The following is an 18,569-nucleotide window of genomic DNA, read 5'->3' as shown; positions in this document are numbered from 1 at the left end:
GTTAAAGAAAGAAAAATGCTTACAGAGGATTTCCTTATCGAGTAAAAATCTCACTCTCAGCGTCCCATTATTTACTTGGAAGCATTTAACGCTAACGGCAAGATGGCACAAAGCTTCTAGGCTTTTGGAGTTTGGTTAAAATTGGTTTAATTTAAAACCGGTTTCTTCAATCAATCAGAATGAGCAGGTAATCAGCATTTTGTCAACAAGACATTGGTTCTGAACAGGGTCAATAAATTCATCATCAAATGACCTTGTGGCGCAACGGTAGCGCGTCTGACTCCAGATCAGAAGGTTGCGTGTTCAAATCACGTCAGGGTCAGTTGTTGCTTTGATCATCATAATGATTGTAGAGAATGCTAGTTTTTCATCCAGCTAGTTCCAGTTCCTTTGATAAGAGAATTAGGACTCACCTTGAAGTCAAAGTTTTTGGACTTCTCCTTTTTTAAGGCGGCAATATCTACGCAGCTTTTATTATTGCAATGAAAAAAGGGAAAATGTTGCTGTTGTATCAAGAAAGATATCCAGGTTCCTCTTAAATCATTCAACAAATCAACCATCACAAAATCCTTTGGCAGAGAGTTCCAAAGTCTCACTGCTCTTACAGTAAAGAATCTCAGTCTGTGATGATGGTGAATTTTTTTTCCTCCCGATGTACTTGATGCTGTCTTGTTCTGGTTAAAGCCCTGGCTTTAAAAATAAAATAATAAATAAAAAAATGTACCCTACATTGATATATTTGTACATAGTAAATGGATGGCACCTAAGAAATGTTGAAGAAAACTCAATAGCCTTTCTTGTTATCCATCTTCACCTTAAATGGTATTTTTGATTTCTACTTATACTCAATTTCTTTGTAAAATCGCATGGCCCTTAAATCCAATTTAGTTAAAGAAAGAAAAATGCTTACAGAGGATTTCCTTATCGAGTAAAAATCTCACTCTCAGCGTCCCATTATTTACTTGGAAGCATTTAACGCTAACGGCAAGATGGCACGAAGCTTCTAGGCTTTTGGAGTTTGGTTAAAATTGGTTTAATTTAAAACCGGTTTCTTCAATCAATCAGAATGAGCAGGTATTCAGCATTTTGTCAACAAGACATTGGTTCTGAACAGGGTCAATAAATTCATCATCAAATGACCTTGTGGCGCAACGGTAGCGCGTCTGACTCCAGTTCAGAAGGTTGCGTGTTCAAATCACGTCAGGGTCAGTTGTTGCTTTGATCATCATAATGTGAGTACAGAATGCTAATTTTCATCCAGCTAGTTCCAGTTCCTTTGATAAGAGAATTAGGACTCACCTTGAAGTCAAAGTTTTTGGACTTCTCCTTTTTTAAGGCGGCAATATCTACGCAGCTTTTATTATTGCAATGAAAAAAGGGAAAATGTTGCTGTTGTATCAAGAAAGATATCCAGGTTCCTCTTAAATCATTCAACAAATCAACCATCACAAAATCCTTTGGCAGAGAGTTCCAAAGTCTCACTGCTCTTACAGTAAAGAATCTCAGTCTGTGATGATGGTGAATTTTTTTTCCTCCCGACGTACTTGATGCTGTCTTGTTCTGGTTAAAGCCCTGGCTTTAAAAATAAAATAATAAATAAAAAAATGTACCCTACATTGATATATTTGTACATAGTAAATAGATGGCACCTAAGAAATGTTGAAGAAAACTCAATAGCCTTTCTTGTTATCCATCTTCACCTTAAATGGTATTTTTGATTTCTACTTATACTCAATTTCTTTGTAAAATCGCATGGCCCTTAAATCCAATTTAGTTAAAGAAAGAAAAATGCTTACAGAGGATTTCCTTATCGAGTAAAAATCTCACTCTCAGCGTCCCATTATTTACTTGGAAGCATTTAACGCTAACGGCAAGATGGCACGAAGCTTCTAGGCTTTTGGAGTTTGGTTAAAATTGGTTTAATTTAAAACCGGTTTCTTCAATCAATCAGAATGAGCAGGTAATCAGCATTTTGTCAACAAGACATTGGTTCTGAACAGGGTCAATAAATTCAACATCAAATGACCTTGTGGCGCAACGGTAGCGCGTCTGACTCCAGATCAGAAGGTTGCGTGTTCAAATCATGTCAGGGTCAGTTGTTGCTTTGATCATCATAATGAGAGTACAGAATGCTAGTTTTTCATCCAGCTAGTTCCAGTTCCTTTGATAAGAGAATTAGGACTCACCTTGAAGTCAAACTTTTTGGACTTCTCCTTTTTTAAAGCGGCAATATCTTCGCAGCTTTTATTATTGCAATGAAAAAAGGGAAAATGTTGCTGTTGTATCAAGAAAGATATCTAGGTTCCTCTTAAATCATTCAACAAATCAACCATCACAAAATCCTTTGGCAGAGAGTTCCAAAGTCTCACTGCTCTTACAGTAAAGAATCTCAGTCTGTGATGATGGTGAATTTTTTTTCCTCCCGACGTACTTGATGCTGTCTTGTTCTGGTTAAAGCCCTGGCTTTAAAAATAAAATAATAAATAAAAAAATGTACCCTACATTGATATATTTGTACATAGTAAATAGATGGCACCTAAGAAATGTTGAAGAAAACTCAATAGCCTTTCTTGTTATCCATCTTCACCTTAAATGGTATTTTTGATTTCTACTTATACTCAATTTCTTTGTAAAATCGCATGGCCCTTAAATCCAATTTAGTTAAAGAAAGAAAAATGCTTACAGAGGATTTCCTTATCGAGTAAAAATCTCACTCTCAGCGTCCCATTATTTACTTGGAAGCATTTAACGCTAACGGCAAGATGGCACAAAGCTTCTAGGCTTTTGGAGTTTGGTTAAAATTGGTTTAATTTAAAACCGGTTTCTTCAATCAATCAGAATGAGCAGGTAATCAGCATTTTGTCAACAAGACATTGGTTCTGAACAGGGTCAATAAATTCATCATCAAATGACCTTGTGGCGCAACGGTAGCGCGTCTGACTCCAGATCAGAAGGTTGCGTGTTCAAATCACGTCAGGGTCAGTTGTTGCTTTGATCATCTTAATGAGAGTAGAGAATGCTAGTTTTTCATCCAGCTAGTTCCAGTTCCTTTGATAAGAGAATTAGGACTCACCTTGAAGTCAAACTTTTTGGACTTCTCCTTTTTTAAAGCGGCAATATCTTCGCAGCTTTTATTATTGCAATGAAAAAAGGGAAAATGTTGCTGTTGTATCAAGAAAGATATCCAGGTTCCTCTTAAATCATTCAACAAATCAACCATCACAAAATCCTTTGGCAGAGAGTTCCAAAGTCTCACTGCTCTTACAGTAAAGAATCTCAGTCTGTGATGATGGTGAATTTTTTTTCCTCCCGACGTACTTGATGCTGTCTTGTTCTGGTTAAAGCCCTGGCTTTAAAAATAAAATAATAAATAAAAAAATGTACCCTACATTGATATATTTGTACATAGTAAATAGATGGCACCTAAGAAATGTTGAAGAAAACTCAATAGCCTTTCTTGTTATCCATCTTCACCTTAAATGGTATTTTTGATTTCTACTTATACTCAATTTCTTTGTAAAATCGCATGGCCCTTAAATCCAATTTAGTTAAAGAAAGAAAAATGCTTACAGAGGATTTCCTTATCGAGTAAAAATCTCACTCTCAGCGTCCCATTATTTACTTGGAAGCATTTAACGCTAACGGCAAGATGGCACAAAGCTTCTAGGCTTTTGGAGTTTGGTTAAAATTGGTTTAATTTAAAACCGGTTTCTTCAATCAATCAGAATGAGCAGGTAATCAGCATTTTGTCAACAAGACATTGGTTCTGAACAGGGTCAATAAATTCATCATCAAATGACCTTGTGGCGCAACGGTAGCGCGTCTGACTCCAGACCAGAAGGTTGCGTGTTCAAATCACGTCAGGGTCAGTTGTTGCTTTGATCATCATAATGAGAGTAGAGAATGCTAGTTTTTCATCCAGCTAGTTCCAGTTCCTTTGATAAGAGAATTAGGACTCACCTTGAAGTCAAAGTTTTTGGACTTCTCCTTTTTTAAGGCGGCAATATCTACGCAGCTTTTATTATTGCAATGAAAAAAGGGAAAATGTTGCTGTTGTATCAAGAAAGATATCCAGGTTCCTCTTAAATCATTCAACAAATCAACCATCACAAAATCCTTTGGCAGAGAGTTCCAAAGTCTCACTGCTCTTACAGTAAAGAATCTCAGTCTGTGATGATGGTGAATTTTTTTTCCTCCCGATGTACTTGATGCTGTCTTGTTCTGGTTAAAGCCCTGGCTTTAAAAATAAAATAATAAATAAAAAAATGTACCCTACATTGATATATTTGTACATAGTAAATGGATGGCACCTAAGAAATGTTGAAGAAAACTCAATAGCCTTTCTTGTTATCCATCTTCACCTTAAATGGTATTTTTGATTTCTGCTTATACTCAATTTCTTTGTAAAATCGCATGGCCCTTAAATCCAATTTAGTTAAAGAAAGAAAAATGCTTACAGAGGATTTCCTTATCGAGTAAAAATCTCACTCTCAGCGTCCCATTATTTACTTGGAAGCATTTAACGCTAACGGCAAGATGGCACGAAGCTTCTAGGCTTTTGGAGTTTGGTTAAAATTGGTTTAATTTAAAACCGGTTTCTTCAATCAATCAGAATGAGCAGGTAATCAGCATTTTGTCAACAAGACATTGGTTCTGAACAGGGCCAATAAATTCATCATCAAATGACCTTGTGGCGCAACGGTAGCGCGTCTGACTCCAGATCACAAGGTTGCGTGTTCAAATCACGTCAGGGTCAGTTGTTGCTTTGATCATCATAATGTGAGTACAGAATGCTAATTTTCATCCAGCTAGTTCCAGTTCCTTTGATAAGAGAATTAGGACTCAACTTGAAGTCAACGTTTTTGGACTTCTCCTTTTTTAAAGCGGCAATATCTTCGCAGCCTTTATTATTGCAATGAAAAAAGGGAAAATGTTGCTGTTGTATCAAGAAAGATATCCAGGTTCCTCTTAAATCATTCAACAAATCAACCATCACAAAATCCTTTGGCAGAGAGTTCCAAAGTCTCACTGCTCTTACAGTAAAGAATCTCAGTCTGTGATGATGGTGAATTTTTTTTCCTCCCGACGTACTTGATGCTGTCTTGTTCTGGTTAAAGCCCTGGCTTTAAAAATAAAATAATAAATAAAAAAATGTACCCTACATTGATATATTTGTACATAGTAAATAGATGGCACCTAAGAAATGTTGAAGAAAACTCAATAGCCTTTCTTGTTATCCATCTTCACCTTAAATGGTATTTTTGATTTCTACTTATACTCAATTTCTTTGTAAAATCGCATGGCCCTTAAATCCAATTTAGTTAAAGAAAGAAAAATGCTTACAGAGGATTTCCTTATCGAGTAAAAATCTCACTCTCAGCGTCCCATTATTTACTTGGAAGCATTTAACGCTAACAGCAAGATGGCACGAAGCTTCTAGGCTTTTGGAGTTTGGTTAAAATTGGTTTAATTTAAAACCGGTTTCTTCAATCAATCAGAATGAGCAGGTAATCAGCATTTTGTCAACAAGACATTGGTTCTGAACAGGGTCAATAAATTCATCATCAAATGACCTTGTGGCGCAACGGTAGCGCGTCTGACTCCAGATCAGAAGGTTGCGTGTTCAAATCACATCAGGGTCAGTTGTTGCTTTGATCATCATAATGTGAGTACAGAATGCTAATTTTCATCCAGCTAGTTCCAGTTCCTTTGATAAGAGAATTAGGACTCACCTTGAAGTCAACGTTTTTGGACTTCTCCTTTTTTAAAGCGGCAATATCTTCGCAGCTTTTATTATTGCAATGAAAAAAGGCAAAATGTTGCTGTTGTATCAAGAAAGATATCCAGGTTCCTCTTAAATCATTCAACAAATCAACCATCACAAAATCCTTTGGCAGAGAGTTCCAAAGTCTCACTGCTCTTACAGTAAAGTATCTCAGTCTGTGATGATGGTGAATTTTTTTTCCTCCCGACGTACTTGAAGCTGTCTTGTTCTGGTTAAAGCCCTGGCTTTAAAAATAAAATAATAAATAAAAAAATGTACCCTACATTGATATATTTGTACATAGTAAATAGATGGCACCTAAGAAATGTTGAAGAAAACTCAATAGCCTTTCTTGTTATCCATCTTCACCTTAAATGGTATTTTTGATTTCTACTTATACTCAATTTCTTTGTAAAATCGCATGGCCCTTAAATCCAATTTAGTTAAAGAAAGAAAAATGCTTACAGAGGATTTCCTTATCGAGTAAAAATCTCACTCTCAGCATCCCATTATTTACTTGGAAGCATTTAACGCTAACGGCAAGATGGCACGAAGCTTCTACGCTTTTGGAGTTTGGTTAAAATTGGTTTAATTTAAAACCGGTTTCTTCAATCAATCAGAATGAGCAGGTAATCAGCATTTTGTCAACAAGACATTGGTTCTGAACAGGCTCAAAAAAATCATTATCAAATGACCTTGTGGCGCAACGGTAGCGCGTCTGACTCCAGATCAGAAGGTTGTGTGTTCAAATCACGTCAGGGTCAGTTGTTGCTTTGATCATCATAATGAGAGTACAGAATGCTAGTTTTTCATCCAGCTAGTTCCAGTTCCTTTGATAAGAGAATTAGGACTCACCTTGAAGTCAAAGTTTTTGGACTTCTCCTTTTTTAAGGCGGCAATATCTACGCAGCTTTTATTATTGCAATGAAAAAAGGGAAAATGTTGCTGTTGTATCAAGAAAGATATCCAGGTTCCTCTTAAATCATTCAACAAATCAACCATCACAAAATCCTTTGGCAGAGAGTTCCAAAGTCTCACTGCTCTTACTGTAAAGAATCTCAGTCTGTGATGATGGTGAATTTTTTTTCCTCCCGACGTACTTGATGCTGTCTTGTTCTGGTTAAAGCCCTGGCTTTAAAAATAAAATAATAAATAAAAAAATGTACCCTACATTGATATATTTGTACATAGTAAATAGATGGCACCTAAGAAATGTTGAAGAAAACTCAATAGCCTTTCTTGTTATCCATCTTCACCTTAAATGGTATTTTTGATTTCTACTTATACTCAATTTCTTTGTAAAATCGCATGGCCCTTAAATCCAATTTAGTTAAAGAAAGAAAAATGCTTACAGAGGATTTCCTTATCGAGTAAAAATCTCACTCTCAGCGTCCCATTATTTACTTGGAAGCATTTAACGCTAACGGCAAGATGGCACGAAGCTTCTAGGCTTTTGGAGTTTGGTTAAAATTGGTTTAATTTAAAACCGGTTTCTTCAATCAATCAGAATGAGCAGGTAATCAGCATTTTGTCAACAAGACATTGGTTCTGAACAGGGTCAATAAATTCATCATCAAATGACCTTGTGGCGCAACGATAGCGCGTCTGACTCCAGATCAGAAGGTTGCGTGTTCAAATCACGTCAGGGTCAGTTGTTGCTTTGATCATCATAATGTGAGTACAGAATGCTAATTTTCATCCAGCTAGTTCCTTTGATAAGAGAATTAGGACTCACCTTGAAGTCAACGTTTTTGGACTTCTCCTTTTTTAAAGCGGCAATATCTTCGCAGCTTTTATTATTGCAATGAAAAAAGGGAAAATGTTGCTGTTGTATCAAGAAAGATATCCAGGTTCCTCTTAAATCATTCAACAAATCAACCATCACAAAATCCTTTGGCAGAGAGTTCCAAAGTCTCACTGCTCTTACTGTAAAGAATCTCAGTCTGTGATGATGGTGAATTTTTTTTCCTCCCGACGTACTTGATGCTGTCTTTTTCTGGTTAAAGCCCTGGCTTTAAAAATAAAATAATAAATAAAAAAATGTACCCTACATTGATATATTTGTACATAGTAAATAGATGGCACCTAAGAAATGTTGAAGAAAACTAAATAGCCTTTCTTGTTATCCATCTTCACCTTAAACGGTATTTTTGATTTCTACTTATACTCAATTTCTTTGTAAAATCGCATGGCCCTTAAATCCAATTTAGTTAAAGAAAGAAAAATGCTTACAGAGGATTTCCTTATCGAGTAAAAATCTCACTCTCAGCGTCCCATTATTTACTTGGAAGCATTTAACACTAACGGCATGATGGCACGAAGCTTCTAGGCTTTTGGAGTTTGGTTAAAATTGGTTTAATTTAAAACCGGTTTCTTCAATCAATCAGAATGAGCAGGCAATCAGCATTTTGTCAACAAGACATTGGTTCTGAACAGGGTCAATAAATTCATCATCAAATGACCTTGTGGCGCAACGGTAGCGCGTCTGACTCCAGATCAGAAGGTTGCGTGTTCAAATCACGTCAGGGTCAGTTGTTGCTTTGGTCATCATAATGTGAGTACAGAATGCTAATTTTCATCCAGCCAGTTCCTTTGATAAGAGAATTAGGACTCACCTTGAAGTCAAAGTTTTTGGACTTCTCCTTTTTTAAGGCGGCAATATCTACGCAGCTTTTATTATTGCAATGAAAAAAGGGAAAATGTTGCTGTTGTATCAAGAAAGATATCCAGGTTCCTCTTAAATCATTCAACAAATCAACCATCACAAAATCCTTTGGCAGAGAGTTCCAAAGTCTCACTGCTCTTACAGTAAAGAATCTCAGTCTGTGATGATGGTGATTTTTTTTTCCTCCCGACGTACTTGATGCTGTCTTGTTCTGGTTAAAGCCCTGGCTTTAAAAATAAAATAATAAATAAAAAAATGTACCCTACATTGATATATTTGTACATAGTAAATAGATGGCACCTAAGAAATGTTGAAGAAAACTCAATAGCCTTTCTTGTTATCCATCTTCACCTTAAATGGTATTTTTGATTTCTACTTATACTCAATTTCTTTGTAAAATCGCATGGCCCTTAAATCCAATTTAGTTAAAGAAAGAAAAATGCTTACAGAGGATTTCCTTATCGAGTAAAAATCTCACTCTCAGCGTCCCATTATTTACTTGGAAGCATTTAACGCTAACGGCAAAATGGCACGAAGCTTCTAGGCTTTTGGAGTTTGGTTAAAATTGGTTTAATTTATAACCGGTTTCTTCAATCAATCAGAATGAGCAGGTAATCAGCATTTTGTCAACAAGACATTGGTTCTGAACAGGGTCAATAAATTCAACATCAAATGACCTTGTGGCGCAACGGTAGCGCGTCTGACTCCATATCAGAAGGTTGCGTGTTCAAATTCACGTCAGGGTCAGTTGTTGCTTTGATCATCATAATGAGAGTACAGAATGCTAATTTTCATCCAGCTAGTTCCAGTTCCTTTGATAAGAGAATTAGGACTCACCTTGAAGTCAACGTTTTTGGACTTCTCCTTTTTTAAAGCGGCAATATCTTCGCAGCTTTTATTATTGCAATGAAAAAAGGCAAAATGTTGCTGTTGTATCAAGAAAGATATCCAGGTTCCTCTTAAATCATTCAACAAATCAACCATCACAAAATCCTTTGGCAGAGAGTTCCAAAGTCTCACTGCTCTTACAGTAAAGTATCTCAGTCTGTGATGATGGTGAATTTTTTTTCCTCCCGACGTACTTGAAGCTGTCTTGTTCTGGTTAAAGCCCTGGCTTTAAAAATAAAATAATAAATAAAAAAATGTACCCTACATTGATATATTTGTACATAGTAAATAGATGGCACCTAAGAAATGTTGAAGAAAACTCAATAGCCTTTCTTGTTATCCATCTTCACCTTAAATGGTATTTTTGATTTCTACTTATACTCAATTTCTTTGTAAAATCGCATGGCCCTTAAATCCAATTTAGTTAAAGAAAGAAAAATGCTTACAGAGGATTTCCTTATCGAGTAAAAATCTCACTCTCAGCATCCCATTATTTACTTGGAAGCATTTAACGCTAACGGCAAGATGGCACGAAGCTTCTACGCTTTTGGAGTTTGGTTAAAATTGGTTTAATTTAAAACCGGTTTCTTCAATCAATCAGAATGAGCAGGTAATCAGCATTTTGTCAACAAGACATTGGTTCTGAACAGGCTCAAAAAAATCATTATCAAATGACCTTGTGGCGCAACGGTAGCGCGTCTGACTCCAGATCAGAAGGTTGTGTGTTCAAATCACGTCAGGGTCAGTTGTTGCTTTGATCATCATAATGAGAGTACAGAATGCTAGTTTTTCATCCAGCTAGTTCCAGTTCCTTTGATAAGAGAATTAGGACTCACCTTGAAGTCAAAGTTTTTGGACTTCTCCTTTTTTAAGGCGGCAATATCTACGCAGCTTTTATTATTGCAATGAAAAAAGGGAAAATGTTGCTGTTGTATCAAGAAAGATATCCAGGTTCCTCTTAAATCATTCAACAAATCAACCATCACAAAATCCTTTGGCAGAGAGTTCCAAAGTCTCACTGCTCTTACTGTAAAGAATCTCAGTCTGTGATGATGGTGAATTTTTTTTCCTCCCGACGTACTTGATGCTGTCTTGTTCTGGTTAAAGCCCTGGCTTTAAAAATAAAATAATAAATAAAAAAATGTACCCTACATTGATATATTTGTACATAGTAAATAGATGGCACCTAAGAAATGTTGAAGAAAACTCAATAGCCTTTCTTGTTATCCATCTTCACCTTAAATGGTATTTTTGATTTCTACTTATACTCAATTTCTTTGTAAAATCGCATGGCCCTTAAATCCAATTTAGTTAAAGAAAGAAAAATGCTTACAGAGGATTTCCTTATCGAGTAAAAATCTCACTCTCAGCGTCCCATTATTTACTTGGAAGCATTTAACGCTAACGGCAAGATGGCACGAAGCTTCTAGGCTTTTGGAGTTTGGTTAAAATTGGTTTAATTTAAAACCGGTTTCTTCAATCAATCAGAATGAGCAGGTAATCAGCATTTTGTCAACAAGACATTGGTTCTGAACAGGGTCAATAAATTCATCATCAAATGACCTTGTGGCGCAACGATAGCGCGTCTGACTCCAGATCAGAAGGTTGCGTGTTCAAATCACGTCAGGGTCAGTTGTTGCTTTGATCATCATAATGTGAGTACAGAATGCTAATTTTCATCCAGCTAGTTCCTTTGATAAGAGAATTAGGACTCACCTTGAAGTCAACGTTTTTGGACTTCTCCTTTTTTAAAGCGGCAATATCTTCGCAGCTTTTATTATTGCAATGAAAAAAGGGAAAATGTTGCTGTTGTATCAAGAAAGATATCCAGGTTCCTCTTAAATCATTCAACAAATCAACCATCACAAAATCCTTTGGCAGAGAGTTCCAAAGTCTCACTGCTCTTACTGTAAAGAATCTCAGTCTGTGATGATGGTGAATTTTTTTTCCTCCCGACGTACTTGATGCTGTCTTTTTCTGGTTAAAGCCCTGGCTTTAAAAATAAAATAATAAATAAAAAAATGTACCCTACATTGATATATTTGTACATAGTAAATAGATGGCACCTAAGAAATGTTGAAGAAAACTAAATAGCCTTTCTTGTTATCCATCTTCACCTTAAACGGTATTTTTGATTTCTACTTATACTCAATTTCTTTGTAAAATCGCATGGCCCTTAAATCCAATTTAGTTAAAGAAAGAAAAATGCTTACAGAGGATTTCCTTATCGAGTAAAAATCTCACTCTCAGCGTCCCATTATTTACTTGGAAGCATTTAACACTAACGGCATGATGGCACGAAGCTTCTAGGCTTTTGGAGTTTGGTTAAAATTGGTTTAATTTAAAACCGGTTTCTTCAATCAATCAGAATGAGCAGGCAATCAGCATTTTGTCAACAAGACATTGGTTCTGAACAGGGTCAATAAATTCATCATCAAATGACCTTGTGGCGCAACGGTAGCGCGTCTGACTCCAGATCAGAAGGTTGCGTGTTCAAATCACGTCAGGGTCAGTTGTTGCTTTGGTCATCATAATGTGAGTACAGAATGCTAATTTTCATCCAGCCAGTTCCTTTGATAAGAGAATTAGGACTCACCTTGAAGTCAAAGTTTTTGGACTTCTCCTTTTTTAAGGCGGCAATATCTACGCAGCTTTTATTATTGCAATGAAAAAAGGGAAAATGTTGCTGTTGTATCAAGAAAGATATCCAGGTTCCTCTTAAATCATTCAACAAATCAACCATCACAAAATCCTTTGGCAGAGAGTTCCAAAGTCTCACTGCTCTTACAGTAAAGAATCTCAGTCTGTGATGATGGTGATTTTTTTTTCCTCCCGACGTACTTGATGCTGTCTTGTTCTGGTTAAAGCCCTGGCTTTAAAAATAAAATAATAAATAAAAAAATGTACCCTACATTGATATATTTGTACATAGTAAATAGATGGCACCTAAGAAATGTTGAAGAAAACTCAATAGCCTTTCTTGTTATCCATCTTCACCTTAAATGGTATTTTTGATTTCTACTTATACTCAATTTCTTTGTAAAATCGCATGGCCCTTAAATCCAATTTAGTTAAAGAAAGAAAAATGCTTACAGAGGATTTCCTTATCGAGTAAAAATCTCACTCTCAGCGTCCCATTATTTACTTGGAAGCATTTAACGCTAACGGCAAAATGGCACGAAGCTTCTAGGCTTTTGGAGTTTGGTTAAAATTGGTTTAATTTATAACCGGTTTCTTCAATCAATCAGAATGAGCAGGTAATCAGCATTTTGTCAACAAGACATTGGTTCTGAACAGGGTCAATAAATTCAACATCAAATGACCTTGTGGCGCAACGGTAGCGCGTCTGACTCCATATCAGAAGGTTGCGTGTTCAAATTCACGTCAGGGTCAGTTGTTGCTTTGATCATCATAATGAGAGTACAGAATGCTAATTTTCATCCAGCTAGTTCCAGTTCCTTTGATAAGAGAATTAGGACTCACCTTGAAGTCAACGTTTTTGGACTTCTCCTTTTTTAAAGCGGCAATATCTTCGCAGCTTTTATTATTGCAATGAAAAAAGGCAAAATGTTGCTGTTGTATCAAGAAAGATATCCAGGTTCCTCTTAAATCATTCAACAAATCAACCATCACAAAATCCTTTGGCAGAGAGTTCCAAAGTCTCACTGCTCTTACAGTAAAGTATCTCAGTCTGTGATGATGGTGAATTTTTTTTCCTCCCGACGTACTTGAAGCTGTCTTGTTCTGGTTAAAGCCCTGGCTTTAAAAATAAAATAATAAATAAAAAAATGTACCCTACATTGATATATTTGTACATAGTAAATAGATGGCACCTAAGAAATGTTGAAGAAAACTCAATAGCCTTTCTTGTTATCCATCTTCACCTTAAATGGTATTTTTGATTTCTACTTATACTCAATTTCTTTGTAAAATCGCATGGCCCTTAAATCCAATTTAGTTAAAGAAAGAAAAATGCTTACAGAGGATTTCCTTATCGAGTAAAAATCTCACTCTCAGCATCCCATTATTTACTTGGAAGCATTTAACGCTAACGGCAAGATGGCACGAAGCTTCTACGCTTTTGGAGTTTGGTTAAAATTGGTTTAATTTAAAACCGGTTTCTTCAATCAATCAGAATGAGCAGGTAATCAGCATTTTGTCAACAAGACATTGGTTCTGAACAGGCTCAAAAAAATCATTATCAAATGACCTTGTGGCGCAACGGTAGCGCGTCTGACTCCAGATCAGAAGGTTGTGTGTTCAAATCACGTCAGGGTCAGTTGTTGCTTTGATCATCATAATGAGAGTACAGAATGCTAGTTTTTCATCCAGCTAGTTCCAGTTCCTTTGATAAGAGAATTAGGACTCACCTTGAAGTCAAAGTTTTTGGACTTCTCCTTTTTTAAGGCGGCAATATCTACGCAGCTTTTATTATTGCAATGAAAAAAGGGAAAATGTTGCTGTTGTATCAAGAAAGATATCCAGGTTCCTCTTAAATCATTCAACAAATCAACCATCACAAAATCCTTTGGCAGAGAGTTCCAAAGTCTCACTGCTCTTACTGTAAAGAATCTCAGTCTGTGATGATGGTGAATTTTTTTTCCTCCCGACGTACTTGATGCTGTCTTGTTCTGGTTAAAGCCCTGGCTTTAAAAATAAAATAATAAATAAAAAAATGTACCCTACATTGATATATTTGTACATAGTAAATAGATGGCACCTAAGAAATGTTGAAGAAAACTCAATAGCCTTTCTTGTTATCCATCTTCACCTTAAATGGTATTTTTGATTTCTACTTATACTCAATTTCTTTGTAAAATCGCATGGCCCTTAAATCCAATTTAGTTAAAGAAAGAAAAATGCTTACAGAGGATTTCCTTATCGAGTAAAAATCTCACTCTCAGCGTCCCATTATTTACTTGGAAGCATTTAACGCTAACGGCAAGATGGCACGAAGCTTCTAGGCTTTTGGAGTTTGGTTAAAATTGGTTTAATTTAAAACCGGTTTCTTCAATCAATCAGAATGAGCAGGTAATCAGCATTTTGTCAACAAGACATTGGTTCTGAACAGGGTCAATAAATTCATCATCAAATGACCTTGTGGCGCAACGATAGCGCGTCTGACTCCAGATCAGAAGGTTGCGTGTTCAAATCACGTCAGGGTCAGTTGTTGCTTTGATCATCATAATGTGAGTACAGAATGCTAATTTTCATCCAGCTAGTTCCTTTGATAAGAGAATTAGGACTCACCTTGAAGTCAACGTTTTTGGACTTCTCCTTTTTTAAAGCGGCAATATCTTCGCAGCTTTTATTATTGCAATGAAAAAAGGGAAAATGTTGCTGTTGTATCAAGAAAGATATCCAGGTTCCTCTTAAATCATTCAACAAATCAACCATCACAAAATCCTTTGGCAGAGAGTTCCAAAGTCTCACTGCTCTTACTGTAAAGAATCTCAGTCTGTGATGATGGTGAATTTTTTTTCCTCCCGACGTACTTGATGCTGTCTTTTTCTGGTTAAAGCCCTGGCTTTAAAAATAAAATAATAAATAAAAAAATGTACCCTACATTGATATATTTGTACATAGTAAATAGATGGCACCTAAGAAATGTTGAAGAAAACTAAATAGCCTTTCTTGTTATCCATCTTCACCTTAAACGGTATTTTTGATTTCTACTTATACTCAATTTCTTTGTAAAATCGCATGGCCCTTAAATCCAATTTAGTTAAAGAAAGAAAAATGCTTACAGAGGATTTCCTTATCGAGTAAAAATCTCACTCTCAGCGTCCCATTATTTACTTGGAAGCATTTAACACTAACGGCATGATGGCACGAAGCTTCTAGGCTTTTGGAGTTTGGTTAAAATTGGTTTAATTTAAAACCGGTTTCTTCAATCAATCAGAATGAGCAGGCAATCAGCATTTTGTCAACAAGACATTGGTTCTGAACAGGGTCAATAAATTCATCATCAAATGACCTTGTGGCGCAACGGTAGCGCGTCTGACTCCAGATCAGAAGGTTGCGTGTTCAAATCACGTCAGGGTCAGTTGTTGCTTTGGTCATCATAATGTGAGTACAGAATGCTAATTTTCATCCAGCCAGTTCCTTTGATAAGAGAATTAGGACTCACCTTGAAGTCAAAGTTTTTGGACTTCTCCTTTTTTAAGGCGGCAATATCTACGCAGCTTTTATTATTGCAATGAAAAAAGGGAAAATGTTGCTGTTGTATCAAGAAAGATATCCAGGTTCCTCTTAAATCATTCAACAAATCAACCATCACAAAATCCTTTGGCAGAGAGTTCCAAAGTCTCACTGCTCTTACAGTAAAGAATCTCAGTCTGTGATGATGGTGATTTTTTTTTCCTCCCGACGTACTTGATGCTGTCTTGTTCTGGTTAAAGCCCTGGCTTTAAAAATAAAATAATAAATAAAAAAATGTACCCTACATTGATATATTTGTACATAGTAAATAGATGGCACCTAAGAAATGTTGAAGAAAACTCAATAGCCTTTCTTGTTATCCATCTTCACCTTAAATGGTATTTTTGATTTCTACTTATACTCAATTTCTTTGTAAAATCGCATGGCCCTTAAATCCAATTTAGTTAAAGAAAGAAAAATGCTTACAGAGGATTTCCTTATCGAGTAAAAATCTCACTCTCAGCGTCCCATTATTTACTTGGAAGCATTTAACGCTAACGGCAAAATGGCACGAAGCTTCTAGGCTTTTGGAGTTTGGTTAAAATTGGTTTAATTTATAACCGGTTTCTTCAATCAATCAGAATGAGCAGGTAATCAGCATTTTGTCAACAAGACATTGGTTCTGAACAGGGTCAATAAATTCAACATCAAATGACCTTGTGGCGCAACGGTAGCGCGTCTGACTCCATATCAGAAGGTTGAGTGTTCAAATTCACGTCAGGGTCAGTTGTTGCTTTGATCATCATAATGAGAGTACAGAATGCTAGTTTTTCATCCAGCTAGTTCCAGTTTCTTTGATAAGAGAATTAGGACTCACCTTGAAGTCAAAGTTTTTGGACTTCTCCTTTTTTAAGGCGGCAATATCTACGCAGCTTTTATTATTGCAATGAAAAAAGGGAAAATGTTGCAGTTGTATCAAGAAAGATATCCAGGTTCCTCTTAAATCATTCAACAAATCAACCATCACAAAATCCTTTGGCAGAGAGTTCCAAAGTCTCACTGCTCTTACTGTAAAGAATCTCAGTCTGTGATGATGGTGAATTTTTTTTCCTCCCGACGTACTTGATGCTGTCTTTTTCTGGTTAAAGCCCTGGCTTTAAAAATAAAATAATAAATAAAAAAATGTACCCTACATTGATATATTTGTACATAGTAAATAGATGGCACCTAAGAAATGTTGAAGAAAACTAAATAGCCTTTCTTGTTATCCATCTTCACCTTAAACGGTATTTTTGATTTCTACTTATACTCAATTTCTTTGTAAAATCGCATGGCCCTTAAATCCAATTTAGTTAAAGAAAGAAAAATGCTTACAGAGGATTTCCTTATCGAGTAAAAATCTCACTCTCAGCGTCCCATTATTTACTTGGAAGCATTTAACGCTAACGGCAAGATGGCACGAAGCTTCTAGGCTTTTGGAGTTTGGTTAAAATTGGTTTAATTTAAAACCGGTTTCTTCAATCAATCAGAATGAGCAGGTAATCAGCATTTTGTCAACAAGACATTGGTTCTGAACAGGGTCAATAAATTCATCATCAAATGACCTTGTGGCGCAACGGTAGCGCGTCTGACTCCAGATCAGAAGGTTGCGTGTTCAAATCACGTCAGGGTCAGTTGTTGCTTTGATCATCATAATGTGAGTACAGAATGCTAATTTTCATCCAGCTAGTTCCAGTTCCTTTGATAAGAGAATTAGGACTCAACTTGAAGTCAACGTTTTTGGACTTCTCCTTTTTTAAAGCGGCAATATCTTCGCAGCCTTTATTATTGCAATGAAAAAAGGGAAAATGTTGCTGTTGTATCAAGAAAGATATCCAGGTTCCTCTTAAATCATTCAACAAATCAACCATCACAAAATCCTTTGGCAGAGAGTTCCAAAGCCTCACTGCTCTTACAGTAAAGAATCTCAGTCTGTGATGATGGTGAATTTTTTTTCCTCCCGACGTACTTGATGCTGTCTTGTTCTGGTTAAAGCCCTGGCTTTAAAAATAAAATAATAAATAAAAAAATGTACCCTACATTGATATATTTGTACATAGTAAATAGATGGCACCTAAGAAATGTTGAAGAAAACTCAATAGCCTTTCTTGTTATCCATCTTCACCTTAAATGGTATTTTTGATTTCTACTTATACTCAATTTCTTTGTAAAATCGCATGGCCCTTAAATCCAATTTAGTTAAAGAAAGAAAAATGCTTACAGAGGATTTCCTTATCGAGTAAAAATCTCACTCTCAGCGTCCCATTATTTACTTGGAAGCATTTAACGCTAACAGCAAGATGGCACGAAGCTTCTAGGCTTTTGGAGTTTGGTTAAAATTGGTTTAATTTAAAACCGGTTTCTTCAATCAATCAGAATGAGCAGGTAATCAGCATTTTGTCAACAAGACATTGGTTCTGAACAGGGTCAATAAATTCATCATCAAATGACCTTGTGGCGCAACGGTAGCGCGTCTGACTCCAGATCAGAAGGTTGCGTGTTCAAATCACATCAGGGTCAGTTGTTGCTTTGATCATCATAATGTGAGTACAGAATGCTAATTTTCATCCAGCTAGTTCCAGTTCCTTTGATAAGAGAATTAGGACTCACCTTGAAGTCAACGTTTTTGGACTTCTCCTTTTTTAAAGCGGCAATATCTTCGCAGCTTTTATTATTGCAATGAAAAAAGGGAAAATGTTGCTGTTGTATCAAGAAAGATATCCAGGTTCCTCTTAAATCATTCAACAAATCAACCATCACAAAATCCTTTGGCAGAGAGTTCCAAAGTCTCACTGCTCTTACAGTAAAGTATCTCAGTCTGTGATGATGGTGAATTTTTTTTCCTCCCGACGTACTTGATGCTGTCTTGTTCTGGTTAAAGCCCTGGCTTTAAAAATAAAATAATAAATAAAAAAATGTACCCTACATTGATATATTTGTACATAGTAAATAGATGGCACCTAAGAAATGTTGAAGAAAACTCAATAGCCTTTCTTGTTATCCATCTTCACCTTAAATGGTATTTTTGATTTCTACTTATACTCAATTTCTTTGTAAAATCGCATGGCCCTT

The 18,569-nt window shown here is 36.1% G+C and overlaps 21 non-coding genes across 21 annotated transcripts; all 21 read left to right on the top strand.

Moving 5' to 3' along the window:
• The first annotated feature begins 250 nt into the window (after positions 1-250).
• On the top strand, positions 251-322 carry TRNAW-CCA (transfer RNA tryptophan (anticodon CCA)). The gene has a single exon. It is a non-coding gene; the product is annotated as a tRNA-Trp (tRNA).
• An 815-nt stretch (positions 323-1,137) lies between these two features.
• TRNAW-CCA (transfer RNA tryptophan (anticodon CCA)) lies at positions 1,138-1,209 on the top strand. The gene has a single exon. It is a non-coding gene; the product is annotated as a tRNA-Trp (tRNA).
• An 814-nt stretch (positions 1,210-2,023) lies between these two features.
• TRNAW-CCA (transfer RNA tryptophan (anticodon CCA)) lies at positions 2,024-2,095 on the top strand. Its single transcript has one exon. It is a non-coding gene; the product is annotated as a tRNA-Trp (tRNA).
• Positions 2,096-2,910: 815 nt separating this feature from the next.
• On the top strand, positions 2,911-2,982 carry TRNAW-CCA (transfer RNA tryptophan (anticodon CCA)). The gene has a single exon. It is a non-coding gene; the product is annotated as a tRNA-Trp (tRNA).
• Positions 2,983-3,797: 815 nt separating this feature from the next.
• TRNAW-CCA (transfer RNA tryptophan (anticodon CCA)) lies at positions 3,798-3,869 on the top strand. Its single transcript has one exon. It is a non-coding gene; the product is annotated as a tRNA-Trp (tRNA).
• An 815-nt stretch (positions 3,870-4,684) lies between these two features.
• On the top strand, positions 4,685-4,756 carry TRNAW-CCA (transfer RNA tryptophan (anticodon CCA)). Its single transcript has one exon. It is a non-coding gene; the product is annotated as a tRNA-Trp (tRNA).
• Positions 4,757-5,570: 814 nt separating this feature from the next.
• Positions 5,571-5,642, top strand: TRNAW-CCA (transfer RNA tryptophan (anticodon CCA)). Its single transcript has one exon. It is a non-coding gene; the product is annotated as a tRNA-Trp (tRNA).
• Positions 5,643-6,456: 814 nt separating this feature from the next.
• On the top strand, positions 6,457-6,528 carry TRNAW-CCA (transfer RNA tryptophan (anticodon CCA)). The gene has a single exon. It is a non-coding gene; the product is annotated as a tRNA-Trp (tRNA).
• Positions 6,529-7,343: 815 nt separating this feature from the next.
• Positions 7,344-7,415, top strand: TRNAW-CCA (transfer RNA tryptophan (anticodon CCA)). Its single transcript has one exon. It is a non-coding gene; the product is annotated as a tRNA-Trp (tRNA).
• An 808-nt stretch (positions 7,416-8,223) lies between these two features.
• Positions 8,224-8,295, top strand: TRNAW-CCA (transfer RNA tryptophan (anticodon CCA)). The gene has a single exon. It is a non-coding gene; the product is annotated as a tRNA-Trp (tRNA).
• Positions 8,296-9,103: 808 nt separating this feature from the next.
• TRNAW-CCA (transfer RNA tryptophan (anticodon CCA)) lies at positions 9,104-9,176 on the top strand. Its single transcript has one exon. It is a non-coding gene; the product is annotated as a tRNA-Trp (tRNA).
• An 814-nt stretch (positions 9,177-9,990) lies between these two features.
• Positions 9,991-10,062, top strand: TRNAW-CCA (transfer RNA tryptophan (anticodon CCA)). The gene has a single exon. It is a non-coding gene; the product is annotated as a tRNA-Trp (tRNA).
• An 815-nt stretch (positions 10,063-10,877) lies between these two features.
• Positions 10,878-10,949, top strand: TRNAW-CCA (transfer RNA tryptophan (anticodon CCA)). Its single transcript has one exon. It is a non-coding gene; the product is annotated as a tRNA-Trp (tRNA).
• Positions 10,950-11,757: 808 nt separating this feature from the next.
• TRNAW-CCA (transfer RNA tryptophan (anticodon CCA)) lies at positions 11,758-11,829 on the top strand. The gene has a single exon. It is a non-coding gene; the product is annotated as a tRNA-Trp (tRNA).
• An 808-nt stretch (positions 11,830-12,637) lies between these two features.
• On the top strand, positions 12,638-12,710 carry TRNAW-CCA (transfer RNA tryptophan (anticodon CCA)). Its single transcript has one exon. It is a non-coding gene; the product is annotated as a tRNA-Trp (tRNA).
• An 814-nt stretch (positions 12,711-13,524) lies between these two features.
• TRNAW-CCA (transfer RNA tryptophan (anticodon CCA)) lies at positions 13,525-13,596 on the top strand. Its single transcript has one exon. It is a non-coding gene; the product is annotated as a tRNA-Trp (tRNA).
• Positions 13,597-14,411: 815 nt separating this feature from the next.
• Positions 14,412-14,483, top strand: TRNAW-CCA (transfer RNA tryptophan (anticodon CCA)). Its single transcript has one exon. It is a non-coding gene; the product is annotated as a tRNA-Trp (tRNA).
• Positions 14,484-15,291: 808 nt separating this feature from the next.
• Positions 15,292-15,363, top strand: TRNAW-CCA (transfer RNA tryptophan (anticodon CCA)). The gene has a single exon. It is a non-coding gene; the product is annotated as a tRNA-Trp (tRNA).
• Positions 15,364-16,171: 808 nt separating this feature from the next.
• Positions 16,172-16,244, top strand: TRNAW-CCA (transfer RNA tryptophan (anticodon CCA)). The gene has a single exon. It is a non-coding gene; the product is annotated as a tRNA-Trp (tRNA).
• An 815-nt stretch (positions 16,245-17,059) lies between these two features.
• TRNAW-CCA (transfer RNA tryptophan (anticodon CCA)) lies at positions 17,060-17,131 on the top strand. The gene has a single exon. It is a non-coding gene; the product is annotated as a tRNA-Trp (tRNA).
• Positions 17,132-17,945: 814 nt separating this feature from the next.
• TRNAW-CCA (transfer RNA tryptophan (anticodon CCA)) lies at positions 17,946-18,017 on the top strand. The gene has a single exon. It is a non-coding gene; the product is annotated as a tRNA-Trp (tRNA).
• The last annotated feature ends 552 nt before the right edge of the window (positions 18,018-18,569 follow it).

The sequence above is a fragment of the Rhinoderma darwinii genome, chromosome 3 (assembly GCF_050947455.1).
Source record: "Rhinoderma darwinii isolate aRhiDar2 chromosome 3, aRhiDar2.hap1, whole genome shotgun sequence".
NCBI lineage: Eukaryota > Metazoa > Chordata > Amphibia > Anura > Rhinodermatidae > Rhinoderma > Rhinoderma darwinii.
This window is presented reverse-complemented; position numbering and strand designations above follow the sequence as displayed.